Below are 18601 nucleotides of genomic sequence, written 5' to 3' on the forward strand. Positions count from 1 at the left end.
GATTAAGGTGGATCCGTCCAAGGTGGAAGCGGTGAGAGATTGGCCGAGGCCAAGGAACGCCTTGGAGGTGCGGAGTTTCCTTGGGTTGGCAGGTCATTAAAGGCAGTTTCTGGAGGGATTTTCAAAGATTGCTTCACCGATGACAGAATTGACAAGAAAGAATCAGAGGTTTGTTTGGTCAGAGAAGTGTGAGAACAGTTTCCAAGAGTTGAAGCGACGGCTTATTTTTGCACCTGTACTGAGTCTTCCTTCGAAGGAAGGAAAGTTTATAGTTTACTGTGATGCATCAAGGATGGGTTTAGGTTGCGTGCTGATGCAGAATGAGAAAGTTATAGCTTATGCATCGCGGCAGCTGAAGGAGTATGAACAGCGGTATCCTACTCATCATTTGGAACTAGCAGCAGTGGTATTCACACTTAAGGTGTGGCGTCATTACCTGTATGGGGAGAAGTGCGAGATATACACTAACCATAAGAGTTTGAAATATTTCTTCACTCAGAAGGATTTGAACATGAGACAGAGGTGCTGGTTGGAGCTGGTTAAGGATTATGACTGCGATATCCTTTACCACCTAGGGAAGGCCAATGTGGTGGCAGATGCGTTGAGTGGGAGGGGTCCAGGACAATTGTATAATTCCACCCAGATCTCGAGAGAGTTAGCTGATGAGATGGCCAGGGCAAAGATAAAATTGGTGGTGGGCCAGTTAGCCAATATTACCTTGCAGTCGACCTTGCTAGAGAGGATCAGGGAGGGACAATTGGTGGATGCGCAATTGCAAAGATGTTAGGCAACATGTCTTAGCTGGGACAGCTAAGGATTATCTTGCTTCTGAGACTGGTATGCTCCGATATCAGGGACAGATTTGTGTTCCGATAGATGAGGGGATCATATGAGAGATACTGGATGAGTCTCACACTACACCATACTCACTTCATCCGGGTACCACGAAGATGTATCAGGATCTACGAATATTATATTGGTGGTCCGGGATGAAGAAGGATGTGGTAGAGTATGTGTCTAGATGTTTGACATGTCAACAGGTAAAGGCTGAGCATCAGCGACCAGCGAGATTGCTTCAGCCTCTGGGTATCCCAGAGTGGAAGTGGGAAGACATCACAATGGATTTTGTGGGAGGACTACCCAGGACAGTGGGACTTTGTGACTCGGTGTGGGTGATAGTAGACAGATACACCAAGTCAGCTCATTTTCTGCCAGTGAAGTCGACCTATACATTGGAACAGTATGCAGGGTTGTATGTGAGGGAGATAGTCCGTCTCCATGGGGTTCCAAAGTCTATTGTATCTGATCGAGACCCTATCTTTACCTCTAAGTTTTGGGGAGCTCTACAGAGAGCTATGGGAACCCAATTGAAGTTTAGCACAGCTTTCCATCCTTAAACTGATGGACAATCTGAGAGAATGATTCAGGTGTTGGAGGACATGCTTAGGGCGTGTGTGATTGATTTCGAGGGATCTTGGAGTAAGTATCTACCGTTGATTGAGTTCTCGTATAACAACAGTTATCAATCCACGATTGGAGTGGCTCCTTATGAAATGTTATATGGGAGAAAGTGTAGGCCACCCATTCATTGGGATGAGATGGGTGAGAGAAAAAATTTAGGGCCAGATATGGTTCAGAAGACTAATGAAGCTATTGAGAAGATTCGAGCCAGAATGCTTGCCTCGCAGAGTAAGCAGAAAAGCTACGCTGATCCTAAGCGTAGGGACGTGGAGTTCCAGGTTGGGGACCACGTGTTTCTGAGAGTTTCACCATTGAGAGGGGTGAGGAGATTTGGGGTAAAGGGCAAGCTGAGCCCTCATTTTGTTGGACCTTTCGAGATTCTAGAAAGGATTGGACAGGTGGCTTGCAGGTTGGCTTTGCCATCGTCGCTGTCAGGAGATCATGATGTATTCCATGTCTCCATGTTGCGGAAGTATGTTTCAGATATGACACATGTGCGGAAGTATGAGGACTTAGAGCTACAGACAGATTTGTCCTATGAAGAGCGACCAGTTCAGATTTTGGATCGGAAGGACAAAGTTCTACAGAATAAGACGATTCCGTTAGTTAAAGTGTTGTGGAAAAAATAGCAAGGTCGAGGAGGCAACTTGGGAGTTAGAGACAGCGATGCGGGATCAGTATCCCGAGCTATTCAGGTAAATTTCGAGGATGAAATTCTCAGTAGGAGGGGATAGTTGTAACGACCCAAAATCACTAATGTAGCTTAAGGGCCTTGATTAGTGTGCCGGGAGGGCATAATTGGTTTATGTGTGAATTTATTGATTTAATGCATGGTTATATGACAAGCATGCTTGTATAATTATATGAATGTAAATGTGGTTAAATGATATATCTGTGAGAAACACATTATTATGTGGTTAGATCCACAGCGCGCGACTCGAGGCGATCCTAGGGAGCTAGATAGCGGGAGAGTCACAATGGGGCTTAATATTTGACTTTGGACAAGTCAGGGGTATTTCAGGTATCGGGTGGTTATTTAGACTATCGAGTTATGGAAATAAATATATGGAGATATATTTGAGGTTAGGAAGCTTATGCGGGACTTTTGAGGAATTTTACCATTTTGCCCTCGGGGACGTTTCCGGTACCCCGAGCCCTCGAGATTGATTTAATTAACTAAGGTTAGACTAAACCAAAATAGAAACTGGTGGAATAAAGCACAAACCGACCCATTTTTCCTCTCTCTTCCTTTCCTTCTCTCTCTTAAGGAAATTACTGAAATCTAAGGGAATTCAGCTGGGAATTCAGAGGATTTGAACTGAAGTTTGAGGAATTAGCTCAGCTCTCAGCAAAGAACACTCTACCAGGATCAAGGTAAGAATTAAATTTCATTCTTGAGCACTAGAGTTCTGAATTTTGGCTGAGAATTAAAGATGTTTATGGTTTTGATGTTTAAGGGCTGAATTGAAGCTGAGAAGCTTGGGTTTTAGCTCAGAAGTTGTTAAGAAAGTGGTTCATCAAAGAAGGTAAGCTTCAATTCGTAGTTTAGAGCTTAAATTCTAAGTTTGCATGACTGGTTTTTGAGTTTTTTTTAGTGGTTGGGTTTCAGAAATCAAAGTGGAGTTCTAATGAGTTTCTAAGCTGGAATTCTGTTGGAATATGATGTTAGGAGCATGCTAAAAGTCTAGTGCTTAGTGGGTTTTGGTATTAGGGTGCTTTGGGGTGGTTTTGAATAAGGTTAGGATGTTAGAAATGGTGGATTTTCTGGGCACGAAGGGGTAGGACGCGGCTCTATTCTAGAGCATTGCGGCCCTATAAAGCAAAGGAGCCAGGGAGGCTCGGCTGAAGGGGAGCGCCACGGCGCCACAGGGCAGAGCCGCAGAGTGTGTCTGCCTTCTGAGGGGCTTGGTTTTTGTTTCAGGGGCGGTTCGTGGCTAGGTTTCAGGGGCCGCAGCCCTTAGGTGCATTTTTGATCTTTTGGGGTTTTGAAGCGCAGGAACCTAACCTAGGGTGCTCAGGATTGATTCCACCACCGTTTTTGGTGGAATTCGATGTCCCGGAAGCTAGCTTTGTAGCTGGAAACCTTTATTTGAATATTAATGGAATCCATTACCTTGGTTGTGACTAGGTATTAAGCTAGGGCTCGGGAGGCGGATCGTGCTCGAGAGTCGTCGCTCGTAGTCAGTGAACGTGGAAATTAAAGGTAAGAGAACTACACCTGGTTATGTATTTGTAATGGGACTAAGGGTTCCCTAATATGTATGCTTTGAAAGGATGGTATTATGCCATGTAAACAGTAAACCAACGACCTAAGAGTGCCAAGGTTACACTAGTGCACAGGGCGCGGCTCGGCCACTGTTAGCCGAGGACAGCTTATTATGCACTGAGCTCAGTTTAAGCGGGCCGGAGTTTATGGGGTAAACAGAGGGTGCAGCCTAAGTTTTCAGCCCTCATAATCATGTTACTTGATTGTTATTAATGCTTGGTTGCATCTTTGTTTCTGAATACGTGCTATGTGATTAATATGAGTGCTAAGTGTTTGGTCATGCTTAAGGGATTATTCATTTGTTATTGTTGTTTGTGATGCATATTATGTTTTCTTGCTGGGCCTTGGCTCACCGGTGCTACATGGTGCAGGTAAAGGCACGGGCAAACTTGGTCAGCCCTGACTTGGAGAGCTCTATGAGCTGAATGTACATGACCAGCTGCTCAGCCGCCACGGTTGAGGGGAAGGCAGGAAGAGGGGAACAAGAAATGTCTGTTTTGCCATAGAATGGTTGATGGTTGTCTGTATTTTGGAGATTTTGTAAGCCGACTTATAAACACTATTTCTTTTTGGGATCCCATGTGTGAAACTGTTTAATTATATAAAATTTATCTTTTGAGACCAAAACCCCTTTTTAACCCTAGCACATTCATTGCTAGTTACACGTTTTTAATTAAATGACTTGATTAGCATGTCCTGCACCTTTATAAGTACATAGTGTAGCAGTCTTGGCTATCCTGGGCATTACAGTTTTGGCACCATTTAATTCTTCTTTTTTTATTTATTTCCCAAATCCCACACAATCTAATTAGCCCAATTATAATCACCTAAAAAAGAAATCAAACATTATAAAAAATAACCATAAAAAAACTTACCATTCGAAATTTGCCACCATTTTTTTATTTTTATTTTGAATATTATTTTTGAAATTTTCGACCCCCCCTTTTTTTTTTTTTTTTTTTTTTTAAATATGACAAAAACAAAAACAAGACATTTGTCACACTGAAGAGCAAAAATTGCTAGTTTATAAAATAAAATTAAACCAAGACAAAGAAAGACAATATTTTTAATTAAGCTCAAGGAAAAAACATCACAATATTTTTTTGTATTATTGTATAAAATGAACAAACCTTGTTACTTTTGTCAACCAATTGAATCAACTATTATGCTTGCTTTTATTCCTGATGAAATAATCAAACTCGTAAGAAAATACAAATATTATATTAACAAGCTAATTATCTATTGTACTAAAATCATTCAAGTTACGTAGGAAAATAATTTATTCAGTCACAGATAAATATTTTAAGTAGTTCAATCAGTATGTAACAACTTTTGAGACCATGTTTTTATTTATTTGAAAATGTGTCAAGCATTTGTGTGTGAAAGTGAAAGCAGGGAACATTGCCCAAAATTGTCAAAAAGACTTTTTCTGAGAATTGTAACCAATGGAGACGCTATCACACTACCTCAATGGTAGCCCTTTTCCATGGTAGCATATCCTCTATATAACTGTTAATTACATAGTATCAACTTACTCGGAGATGACTTTCACACATTGAGACAGGTAGCTCTATTCTTCCAATGGAGCTCGAAACACATTTTTTTATTAAAAAAAACAATGGTAACTTGAACATAACACTAATTCAAGAACTCAAATATTTCTAGGAGGAGTAAATTGATTTTCCAAACTAAACCTGTATGAAAAAATACACTAGAGAAATTAGCAAGTAAGATAATAATATGTATTCATTTTGAGTTTGACAGCTTCTTCTCGAACAAGAACAAGACAAGACTTTTTGAACAATACAATCAAGGAAAAAATATCAAGATAAATAGACGACACAAATTTAAATGGAAAAAACCCCAAAGGATTTCCTTAGAGAATTAAAACAGACCGAATCAAGAGCTTTAGTAAAGATATTTGCAATTTGTTTGCTTATTTCAACATATTCCAAGACTAGAATTTTATTTTCAACAAGCTCTCTAATAAAGTGATGACAGATATCTATGTGCTTAGTGCGTGCGAGTTGAACCAGATTTTTTCGAAATATTTATGGCACTAGTGTTGTCACAAAAAATGGTTAAAGTTTTCAAATCAAACCCATAGTCTACCATCATTTGTTTCATCCATAACAGTTTGGTACAACAACTACTCGCAGCAATGTACTCAGCTTCTGCAGTTGATAGAGAAATTGAGTTTTGTTTTTGTTGTGCCAAGATTGTTTCCCAGATAGAAACATCCTCCACTAGTGCTTTTTCGATCATCAGCATTATTGACGGCAGAAACTCGTCAACGATATATGGATAGAAAACTCAAAGCTTTTTATAAAAACTGCGTAGATAGAACTTAGGATAAACTTAAGAAAGAATGATGCAGAACAATAATGGAAGATAGTCTCATATATTGCTCTTCTATCTCTGTCTACAATGAATTTTTCCAACCTTCTCATATGAGGGGTCGAAGCCTATTTATAGGTGGGCACTAATGGCCTCTGATACAAGGTGGTCCCAAGGGACTAGATCGTACGTTTGTCCTCTATCATAGTAGTGGTGCATGGTGTAGAGGAGCAGAGGGTCGTGGTGTCGGTTGTAGGTACATGGTCAAAGGCATGCAGGTCATGCCCCCACGCTTTGTACAAATTCGTATCTCCACAACTTGTTGGGTACGGATGTTAGAATCATGCCTTGGCATTCCTCGGGGTCATACGTCTCGTACTTGTTCACATGCATTCCAATAGTTTGCTAAGTGTTGGGCACATTTGCTAGTTCTCCTTGTATACTTGGGAGGCTTGGGACACATTGTATATGATGAGGTAATGAAGCCCTCACTATGTGTGGCCCTCCCCCGTGCCCTAGCATCATAGCCACGAGGCCCTTGGATGTTTTACATACGGACGAAGTTCCTGGCTCATAAGCGGTGTCACAACATTTAGAGCAACATGGCAGGGTGTTGGGACTCTGCGTGGTGTCCGGGGGTACGTGAGCCTTCATGGAAGCTTTCACTAAGCACGCCTTCAATATGGTGCCTGGTCTTTCTATACGAGGCTCTCCGCGTGCTGTGACACCAAGGGAGCCACGCCCTCGCATGGCCCTCCGCATGGGCGTACCATCATCGGCACATAGTGACGCTTCCCTGGCTCCGTGGGCCTCGCACAACAACGCATGGCGAGGCGCCTTTCAAGATTGACACAGCCTCACGCAACGAGGTGCTCTTGACCCCGCGAGCCTCTCACAACAGTTCCGAGTGAGGTATCCTTCTCCATTGGTTCAGCCTCGCATAGTGAGGCATTCTTGACCCCACGAGCCTGACACAATGGCACCTAGCGAGGCATTCTTGTTCGTGCGCCTTACACCCTGACTAAGGCTCTAAGCCACAAGCAAAGTGGGTCTCGGTCTTGTGGTTCCCACGTATACTTCAGCACTAAGTGGGGCCTCACTATGCGAGGCCCTTGCTTACCGAGGGGTACGCTAAGTGTTGCAGGGGTGTGTGTGCACGCCAATGGCTGGCTAGGCCTCACATAGCGAGGCCTTCGCCCCTTCTACGCCCACGCCTATATGCGCCTACAGATGCTTCAAGGGAATTTTTCTTGTATTAACAGTATTCACAAGAATTACCTGCCCAATTAGCATCACTAAAACAAACTAAGTTAGAATTGGTATCCTTGGAAAAACAAATCCCAAAATCAAGAGTGCTATTTACATAGCGAATGATTCTTTTCACGGCAGTAATATAAGACTCCATGGGATTTCCTTGATAATGAGCACACACACCAACACTAAAATAAAAATAAGGACGACTAGCAATAAGATAAAGCAAACTACCAATCATGCTTCTTTATAGTGTTGGACCTACCTTTACTCCATGTTCATCTTTGGATAATTTTACCGTTGTACTCATTGGAGTATTGGTATGTTTGGCATTTTCAAGACCAAATTTTTTCACCAAGTTTTTTGCATATTTTCTTTGTGACACAAAAGTACCATCCTCAGATTGCTTAACTTGAAGACCCAAAAAATAGCTGAGTTCACCTACCATACTCATTTCAAACTTGTCTTGCATTTGCTGAACAAAAACCTGAACTTCAGAGTTAGATGTAGACCCAAGTACTATATCATCAACATAAATTTGAGCAACAATAACATCATAATTCATATTTTTGATAAACAGTGTCTTGTCTACACTACCTCTTCGATAACCATGTGAAATTAGAAATTGAGTTAAGCGCTCATACAAAACTTGTGGAGCTTGTTTTATACCATATAATGCTTTGTCTAATTTGTAAACATGATTAGGAAAATGAGGGTCCTCAAACCCTGTAGGTTGCTCAACAAAAGCTTCTTCATTCAAAATGTCATTTAAAAAAGCAATCCATTTGGTGCAATTTAAATCCAATAACACAAGCAATAGATAAAAGTAACCTTATGGATTCAAGTCTTGCCATTGGTGCAAATGTTTCATCAAAATCAATACCTTCAACTTGTGTGTATCCTTGAGCCACCAATCTTGCTTTGTTTCTCACAATGGTGCCAAATTCATCACTCTTGTTTTTTAATATCCATTTTGTTCCAATGACATTGGTATGGCTCGGTCTAGGAACAAGAGTCCAAACTTCATTGTGAGAAAACTGATCCAACTCCTCTTGCATTGCATGAATCTATGATTCAACCGTCAAAGCTTCCTTCACAATTTTAGGCCCAAAAGAAGAAGTAAAACATGAAAATTGAACCAAATTTGCATACCTTCTTCGAGTAACCATGTTTTCTTCCATATTTCCAAGAATGAGGTCAGTAGGGTGATTCTTTTTTACTCTGGAAGATGGTTCTTTCTGAACTGGATCTGTGATGATGTTTGGTGTTTGATTTGTTTCATTCCCTGATGTAGAATCTAGAAAATCATCAGTTGTAGCTACAGAATCCAAAGTTGTTGCATCAGATGCAGATTCTAATAGCTCAATCAACTCTTCTATAAGTGCAGGAGATTTTTCCAGCAAGTCTTCTATGTTGACTTCTGTAAAAAACTCAGAAAAATCCTTAAAATCATCAACAACAACATTAGCAGACTCCATTACAGTTTGGGTTCTCATGTTATACACACAATATGCCCTGTTGTTAACAGAATATCCAATAAAAACACCAACGTCACTCTTAGCATCAAACTTTCCAGTGTTTTCACGTTCTCTTAGAATATAGCAAGCACAACCAAACACATGAAAATGACTTACATTAGGTTTCTTACCTTTCCATATTTCATAAGGTGTCTTAAGAGTACCTGGACAAAGAAATACTCTGTTTATGATATAACAAGCTGTGTAGATTGCTTCAGCCCATAATCACTTGGAAATTTTTTTGTCATTAAACATCACCCTAGCCATCTCCTGCAAGGGGCGGTTCTTTCTTTCCAAACCTCCATTTTGCTGAGGAGTTTTAGGAGCAGAAAATTCATGAGAAATACATATAGACTTACAAAACTCATCATAAACAGCATTTTCCAATTCTTTCCCATGATCACTCCTAATTCGAACTATTTTGCCAATATTGCAGTCTTTTTCAAATTTTAGTTTCAAACAAAGAGATTTAAAAGAATCAAAAGTATCAGATTTTTCTTTTAAAAAATTAACCCATGTGAAATGAGAGAAATCATCAACACAGGCAAAAATATATCTCTTATCATTCAAACTTTCAACCTGAATTATGTTGGTTTTTATTGATCAAATCAAAGATTATGCGCAGCGGAACAACAATCAAATTGTCAGATTAATCCCATAAGATTTCTAGATCTACTTCTTCACACTCATATATTTATTGAATCAAGGACAAGAATAGAAACATTACCTCAGGTCCTTCCTTGCTGCTATCTTTTCGTATGGCTGAATCCTTGAGATCTCACACCAAGATCTTCCAAAATGTTCTCAGTCACCCAAAGAACGAGTGTGGGCTCGCTATACAAATAATAGGCAATAACTATTTATCAGATATTCTCAACACATGAGATCTGATAAAGTTTGGACCTAGGTTTTGTGAAGAACAATGACCTTTGTTTTTGTCACTGATCTTTTTGTCTGAGAGAATCCTAGATATTTTTCTATCCCTGAAAACTTACGTTCTGTGAAAACTGATATCCAATATTTAATAATATCCAATATATCAAAATATTTGTTATTTTAAACAAATTCAAAATAACTTATCAGTTATCAGATTTTTGTTTAAATAATAATATTTAAATCAAATCAAAATATCTCATTATTTATTTAATATTTAAATAACTAAAATTGTGGAATCAAGAGACCAAGTCTCTCTCTTATGTGTGTAGCACAGTGCATGTGCACTGCGCCACACGTGTACCACATGCATGTGCAGGCATGTGATTTTTCCCAATCTTAATATTATTTAAATACCAAAAATCCCAAAAAATAAATTAATTCAAAATTAATTATATTTTTGTTAAATCAAATAATTAATTAATTCTTAATTAATTAATTACACATAATTAATCAATAATTATGTTTGATACATAGAAAAATATTTTACTTATCACATAAGTCCTTTTTGCCCAATTTTTGTATATGCATTTGACTGTGATTGTTTGAGCCATTTTGGGGACCATGGACATATAACATTAAGCTCCAATAAATTGAAACTAAATAATTAAACTCTTTAATTATAATAGTTAATTTATTAATTCTGATATTACTCCACTATAAATTCAGAATTGCACTCTTTATGTTATAGATATACTTTTACATAAATCTTTTTCTTAAGTCGTCCATTGATATAACCATCTTACAATAGTTCCACCCTCTAATTAATTAGTTCATAAATTAGAATGTAAGAATTACCATTTAACCTTTCTAATTTACTTCTTATTTCTTAAGTACCATTAATTCACTAGTGAATAATTAATCTGTAATCTAATTATAGATTTGAGCTCAAAATCATTCAGTTCCAGAATTAACCCTTAAGGGAACTAATATACGATCCGTTAGGAAAGATTAGATTCCGTATTGTTGATACATGTTCCCATCCATCCATGATATTAAATCTCCAAAACAAAAGTCATTAGCCTCATTCTTTGAAGAGACCTTAACGAATGAATCAAAAGATTTAATAAACATGAACAGGCGTTCATGAAGGTTTTGATATGAATTACAAGTCTTTATTGTTAAATGGTTTTTGGATAAAGACTTTAATTCACATCGGTCCATGTCATATATAATCATATTATATAAAGCACCTTTACCGAGATGTCTTTCCACATCAATAATCCGAATCTAGATTATTTGTATCATAATGATACTCAGTAAACCGTACTTACAACTCCAATTAAAGAATTCCATAACTTTAATTTGTTGTTGTTGACTATTTTTATTCATTCATGTAATCTTAATTCTCTCGTACTAATACAAGATCACATCCTCAATAATGAATATGGAATTTTTCTGATATTTACAAAATTATTCAAACAATAATTTAACAATCTAAATATAACAATAAGAATTAAACCATTGTATTTATTTATTCACAGAAAAAACAAATGTCTTTACATGCTTTTAGGACACACTCCTAACAAATTGGACCCATCAAATCCATGTGGAGTAATTCAATAACCTTGGTAGTATTAACATCAGAAATGCATTTGTGGGTAACTTTCAATTGCTTACCAAGCTGGCAAGGTTCACATTTACTCACAGATTCTTTACCTAATTTAGGCAACCCTCGAACAATCCCTACATTTGACAACTTTTTCAAATTTTTGTAGTTTACGTGCCCAAGTTTTTCATGCAATATATCTGTGGTGTTATCTATGGCTGAGTGACACGTAAGAACAGGATTGAGAGTGTAACAATTATTAGTAGATCTAAAACCTTGTAAAATACATTGTTTATCACTTTTGAGAACATAACACTGATCACTATCAAAATTGACAATATACCATTGATCACAGATTTGACTAACGCTAAGTACATTAGCTTTTAGTCCTTCAACTATCATCACATTTTTAAGCTTTGGTAAACCTTCAAAATTCAGGATTCCAATCGAAATAACATTTCCAGCTAATCCATTTCCAAATGTCATTCCACCACATTGCATAGGTCGAATATTGATAAGAAAGTCTCTGTTACCTGTCATGTGTCTAGAACAACCACTGTCAAAATACCACATTTGAGAAGCAGCAGTTTTAAAGCAAGAGAAACCAGCAAGACATTTTTCTTTCTTTATGCTTATTTTTTTTGGTGAAAAATGTTTATTTTTCTTTTTATTGGTTTTTCCAAAATAATTGGACCTAAACATATTGTGCAAAATAAAGCATTTAGGTCGAATGTGACCTCTTACACCACAAAACTGACAAATGGGAACTAATTTTCTAGATTGTTCACGAAATCTATCATCCTTACCTAATCGCTTCTCCTTTGTAGGTGCAGAAGACCTACTTGCAGTATCAGACACCTGCAATGTTAGATCAGAACATCTAGGACGAACTTTCTCATATTTAACAAATTTTGTGTCTATTTTATTTTGAGATTCAACAATTCCCAACCCAGCATGACTTCTTTGGCCTGTGTTCTGAATTTCTTAAAAAATAGACGAACATGGAGTTAACATATTAACATTTTTTTTCCAGATTTTCAAGTTCTTTTCTTAAATAGTTAATTTCAGTCCTTTTTTAACCCAATTCAGATTCACAACTTTTATTTTTCATCTCAAGTTCTTTGATGTAATGAGACAAATATTTATTAATTTTTGTCAATGAACGATTTTCAACATAAACTTGTACCCATTTACCATACATTACCTTGTAAGATTTAGCCAATATTGATTTCTAACTCATCAGAATCTGAGACTACACCATCAGTATTTCTTTCAGTGATAGTGTTGTTCAAACACACATGTTTTTCCTGAAAAACACTAGACAAAACAGAGGTTAAAGCAACATTTCCCTCATCTTCTTCACTGCTTTTAGTCTCATCATCACTCTAAGTGACATTTAGCCTTTTTTTTTTCTTTTTCAACATATTAACACATTCTGATTGAATATAATCAAAACCTTCACACTCTTTGCATTGGAAACCCTTTTTGTTAGTAGAACCAAAAGATTTAGAAGATGTGTTACCTTTAGGGAATTTTGACAGATTCTTTTTGTTGCTAACCTTTTTAATGAATTCTTGGATATTCCTTGTCAACAAGACCATTCTTCATCCTCTTCATTATCAGAAAAAATTTCAGAAGCTTTAAAAGCAATACCTTTATTTTTCTCACCTAAGGATTTCGACTTATCTTTTTGCTTGATCTGTGGGTTTAGTTCAAACGTTCTCAAAGAGCCCATTAGCTCTTCAACCTTCATTTTTCAAAAATCCTTTGCTTCTTCCATTGCCAGAAGCTTTGTGTCAAATCTATCTGGAAGCACACGAACTATTTTTTGAACTAAAACAGATTCATCAAGTTTCTCACCCAAAGCAAAAAACTCGTTAGCAATGTCAGGAAATTTTTCATAAAACTCAGATAATGTTTCAGATTTTAACATTCTCAATTCATCAAATTTAGTTTGTAACATGGTAAAACATCATCTTTTGACATCAACATTCCCTTAAAATTGAGTTTGAAGGATTTGCCATGCCTTTTTTGCAAACTCACAAGAAGAAATCAATTTTATAAATCCTTCACCAACTCCATTAAAGATTGCACGCAAAGGCTTATTATTGTAACCTGATAAATTTTCATCTTCAGTAGACCACTCAAGTTTAGACTTTACCTTAGTATTACCTTCTTTGTCTTCATTAGTTGGTGGAGTCCATCCAGATAGTATAGATCTCCAAGCCCTTTCAACTTGTGACTTGATAAACACCTTCATTTCGACTTTCCAATAAGAATAGTTAGTATCATTCAGTAGAGGAGGTCTAGTTATGGAACTTCCTTCTACAAAGAAAGACATCTTACACAAAATAAATTAAACGAAAAATAAGCACAAGATCTCATTAAGAGTTTAGTGAACCGCTCTGATACCAAATGAAATTCCGTATTTTAATGTTACCAACTTTGTATTTAATTAAATTAATTAATTAAATGTAGCGACCCAAATTTGATAATAAGGCTTGGGGCCTTGATTAGTGTGCCTGGAGGGCAATAATTGTTATACTGTATTAATTTATGTGAATTTAATGAATATGTGGTTAGAATGCATGTATAGGCGATTAAATATGCATGTGGGCCCCACTTGGTTTTCAGGGGCATATTTGTAATTTCAACTCGTTGAGGGCATAAATGTGATATATGTGATATAATGGTGATACATTTGTGATGCACGTTCCAAGACGGTCCTGGGGAGCTGATTAGCTAAAAAGTCACAATGGGGTCAAATACCCGACTCGGGAGGAGCCTAGGGGTATTTTGGGAATATTATTAAGTGATCGGGAATTATTGAGTAGCGATTAGCAATAGCAATAGTTTAGACATGTCGGGATTAAAATGGGGATTTTTAGGCACACTTGAGGATTTAGCGGGATGTGTTAAAAGATTAAATCGCCCTTGGTGGTATATGAGGACTTGGGGTAACTTAAGGGGTAATTGGGTCTTTTGGCAGCTAATTATGTAGAGATAGGGATTGAGGAAATGTTGGAACGGTCTGGAAAAGGCAAAGGAAAGAAAAGAAACAGAACTTCTCAGCCACTCTCTCTTCCATGCGATTTCTCTTTTCTCTCCTTGGTGATTGAGAACTTGCTGAGTTTTGAGGATTTTGGGCTAGTGAATTGGAGGAATTTGGCTGCCGTGGCTAGGAAAGTTAGCTCAAAGATGTGCTAAGGTCAGAGGTAAAGAGCACATCTCTGTTTTCTTTGAGTTTCTAAGCTTAATTTTTTTAAAGATTGATAATGGAAGCTGAAAGTTTGTTTGTGGCTGGTTAGTGTGGGAATTCAGTTTGGGGAGCAAGAGGAAATAGCTTGGAGTTGGATTTGGAGGAGGCTCAGGGGAGAATTTCTACTTGAGGTAAGGGTTTCATGCATCTCTGTTTGGTTGATTGCTGGTGTGGTTTAATAATTATGAGGGATGGTTTAATTTTTACAAGTTCTGGTTTAAGTTTTATAAAGTTTTAAACCAAATTGTGAGTTATGGGTTTGATTGTGTGTTTAGGCTTGTTGTTGATGTTTTCTGAGTTGTTAGATTGTTTATTTGGGGTTTTGAATTGAATTTGGGACTTAGGTATGCTTTGGTATTGATTTGGGAGTGTTTTGGCTCGGGGAAAACATTTGGAGAAACCCAGATTTCTAGGTTTGCGAAGGGGCATCGCGGCCCTGTTCTTCTGCGCCGCGGCGCTAGGCTGCATCAGGGGAAGGGAGCCACGCTGGGCGCCGCGGCCCTTAAGGGCTAGTGCCGCGGCGCTAGGCCATTTCTGGGCAGGGGAAATTTCAGTTTTTAGGCTTTTGCTCAGGGGGCTCGGGGGACTCTTCTGCCACTTTGTGTGGGGATTCGGGAGGTCCCGAGGGCTCGGGATTGGTTCCGACTGATGCTTGTAAATTTTTTAGTAATGGGAGTGCTATTTATGTGTTGTGACTAGGTTCTCGGTGAGGCTCGGATCAGAGTATCGTGCTCAAGGGTTCAGTGCTCAAGAAGCTAGGGACACAGGTAAGAAAGTTGTTGTACCCATAGGGCACGGCGAGGCCCCATAGTTGTGTTGCAGGGCACGACCCTATATGATTATGTGTTGGGTGTAGCCCATTGATTATGTTAGTATATGTTTAAGTTATGTTTTAATTATGCTGTGTATGCATATATGTGAATGATCGGCAAGGGCCGGGAACGGCGAACTGCAAGGGTCCGGGAGCAGCATTTAGCACGCGGATTGCGAGCTGCCAGGGTAAGACCCTGAAGGATACCTGGGATATCCTTATGGTGTAGACCGCAACTCAGGGCCTGGTAAATCCCCTGAGACGGCATGGCCGTATGTGTTTAGCTTATTGACAAATTGGTTATATGCTAAATGGTTCATATGCGTATGTTATATGTTTATGTGGAGTTTTCTTGCTGGGCTTCAACTCACGGGTGCTCTGTGATGCAGGTAAAGGCAAGGAGAAAGTCAACCGACCATGAGTATGGAGAGCATGACGCGGCACGTACATGTCTGGTCTGCCTGGCTACCACAACTAAAGGTATTTTTGGAAGTTGCTTGTAAAGAACCCTATTTTGTCGTATAGTCGACTTAAAGTATATTTTGAGTTGTAAATATTTATAAACAGTTTTTTGGGATCCCAAATGTTTTATGATTTTCAATAAATGGAATTATTTTCAAAGTTTATGTCTCTGTTTATGATTTGATTACACGTTTGCCTTAAAACCTCGATTAGTGAGTTAAAAGCATGTTTTAAACTCACTTAGTAACGGCTCTAAGGAAGTAGGGCGTTACTGTTGGAAAAACTTATACAGGATCTTTATTTATTTTCATGTATATCTAATATTAAACAAATTAATACGAGATAGCCTAAAACTTGTTTCTAAAATTGAATTCAAAGAGAAACAAAGAATAGAATACTTACAGTATACGCAGCGGAATTAAGAGTCCTTCCTTCAGTTTCTCTAACTCTTGTATCCTTTCTGTCGCAAAGTATTATCAAGAAACTGAACCGATCTTCTATTTTCTTCACAATCTTCCAATGTATCCTTAGAACCACCTAGACTAGTGTGGGCGATTCTCAACACATGAGATAGATATAGAGAGAAGAAGAGAAAATAACAAAGAGGCTTAGAAAATGACTTGTGTTTAGAGAGAATCTAAAACTATCAGAAAATCTGACTTGTGACTTACAAACTTATCTTTTTTTTTACTTCTCTCTAAGCACTCATTTTATAGACTCAATTAGGCCATTTAATTTATTTAAAAAATCAATAAAATAATACCCATTTTGAAGCCCTAGGTCGAAATTATCATGGGCTATAGGCCCGTGAAATTTCTCATTTGATTATAAGCCCATTGGACTTAAAATCAAGGCATGTATTATTTTCTATTGATTTAATTAATTAAATAATTATTTAAATCATTTATCAAATTAATTATTTATAATTTGAACCTTGATTTAAACTTATTTATTAATTTAGATACTAATTTATCTTAATTAATAAATGTGACATAATTTATCTTTTCTTCTCAAAATTACAAAACTCTGTGAAACTATCCAAAATTGACATAGTCAACTTTGATAATTCTAATTGATGATTAAATCAATTAATTGAGACTATCTATATGATTTTATCCAAGGTACAATGGGGACCATGGGCCTATGAAATCAAGCTCCAATAAGTTATCATAAATCTAACAAATAAATTTACTAATTTATTAATTCCTCGTGACTCCACTATAGACTTGGAATTGCACTCTTGAATTCATCGAACGCTCTATAACAAATATAGATACGCTATTAATTATCCATTGTTACAACCATAATTGTCACTCAATCCTCTATAGACGGTCTACAATGAGATAGGACTAAAATACCATTTTACCCCTCATTGTATTTTATCCTTAAAACACTTAGTTCCTTGTAAATGATATTTCAATAAACTAATTTAATTACTGAAATGAGATCTCTATCATTTAACACCTTGAACCAAACTAAAAGGAAATTGTGACGCCCCACATCACTATGGTTGCTTTCTGGAATGACAATTGGCCCTACAAACCAAGACAAGTCTTTCCAGCGTGCTTTGTCCTCACTCGCACACGTCCTGGGAAAACTTCCCAGGAGGTCACCCATCCCTAAATTACTCCAGGCCAAGCACGCTTAACTTTGGAGTTCTCAAGAGATGGGCTACCGAAAAGAAGATGCACCTTCCTGATATAGGTAGTACCCATCAATCCATTTAAGCCCTCTTCAACTGTGTAGTCCCATACCTACACAGTCTTAAAATCATTACACTTGACCTTCCCCAGGCGGTGTGGGATTGCACAGCTTACCCGGTCTTTCCCCTTACGGATCACGGGATTTTGACTGTCATAGAAACCATCGTTTCACTTCTTCATCAGAAGCTATAGAAGTTCATATCTATGATTAACACTCCCACTCAATTATACTACCGAGTTCCCAAGATGTAAGTATGGGCTAGTCCGTAGGGTAAGCTGGTAACGAACAAGTCAAAGAACTCAAATAATACAATCAGTTAGAATACTAACCACTCAGAATTGAGATTGAATTGACCTATGGTCAACTATATGATATGACTAGAATAGATAATAACTGTATGTTTACTTATCTTATCAACTGTCAATATCGGTCTTGTCCGATGTAACAAATACATCCGATCTTATCTACTTTGCTAATGTTCTGGAAAGAACATAACACTGTAATGTGTCAGTAGATCATATCGTAGATTGGCAAGTCAGTGTAAATCTGGTGCACTGACTAATCTTATGACTAACTTATTTTGAACATATAATCATATTTATATTCCACTGTGATTACGTCACTATAAATAAGATTAGCTATATGCTCGGGATTTAATAGAAGTTTATATTAAACAAATAATCATGAAAATAAAACATGTGAGCAAAGTGATTGACCAAGTCAAAAAATGATTTCTATTCTTTTATTGATAATAAAATGAGATTACAAAGAATTTGAGTTTTAATTAGGGCATAAAACCCCAACAGTTACAACTTGGTATCAGAGCGAGCCAAGGTTTATTGGTTCTGGAGATTGACTGAATATGTACGCTCATTGTCAGTGACAAGCTTGATTCAGGGTTGGTTGGCATGATTGATTATATGCTTGAATATGTGCTTGAATGCCCTGTTTTCCTACTTATTTCATATAGAGCATGATAAATGAGTTAACATATGCATGATGCCAAGGCATGGCCTGTTGTGTGTTATATGTTATCTGTACGTTATCTGGA

Source organism: Humulus lupulus, chromosome 3, assembly GCF_963169125.1.
Source record: "Humulus lupulus chromosome 3, drHumLupu1.1, whole genome shotgun sequence".
Classification (NCBI taxonomy): domain Eukaryota; kingdom Viridiplantae; phylum Streptophyta; class Magnoliopsida; order Rosales; family Cannabaceae; genus Humulus; species Humulus lupulus.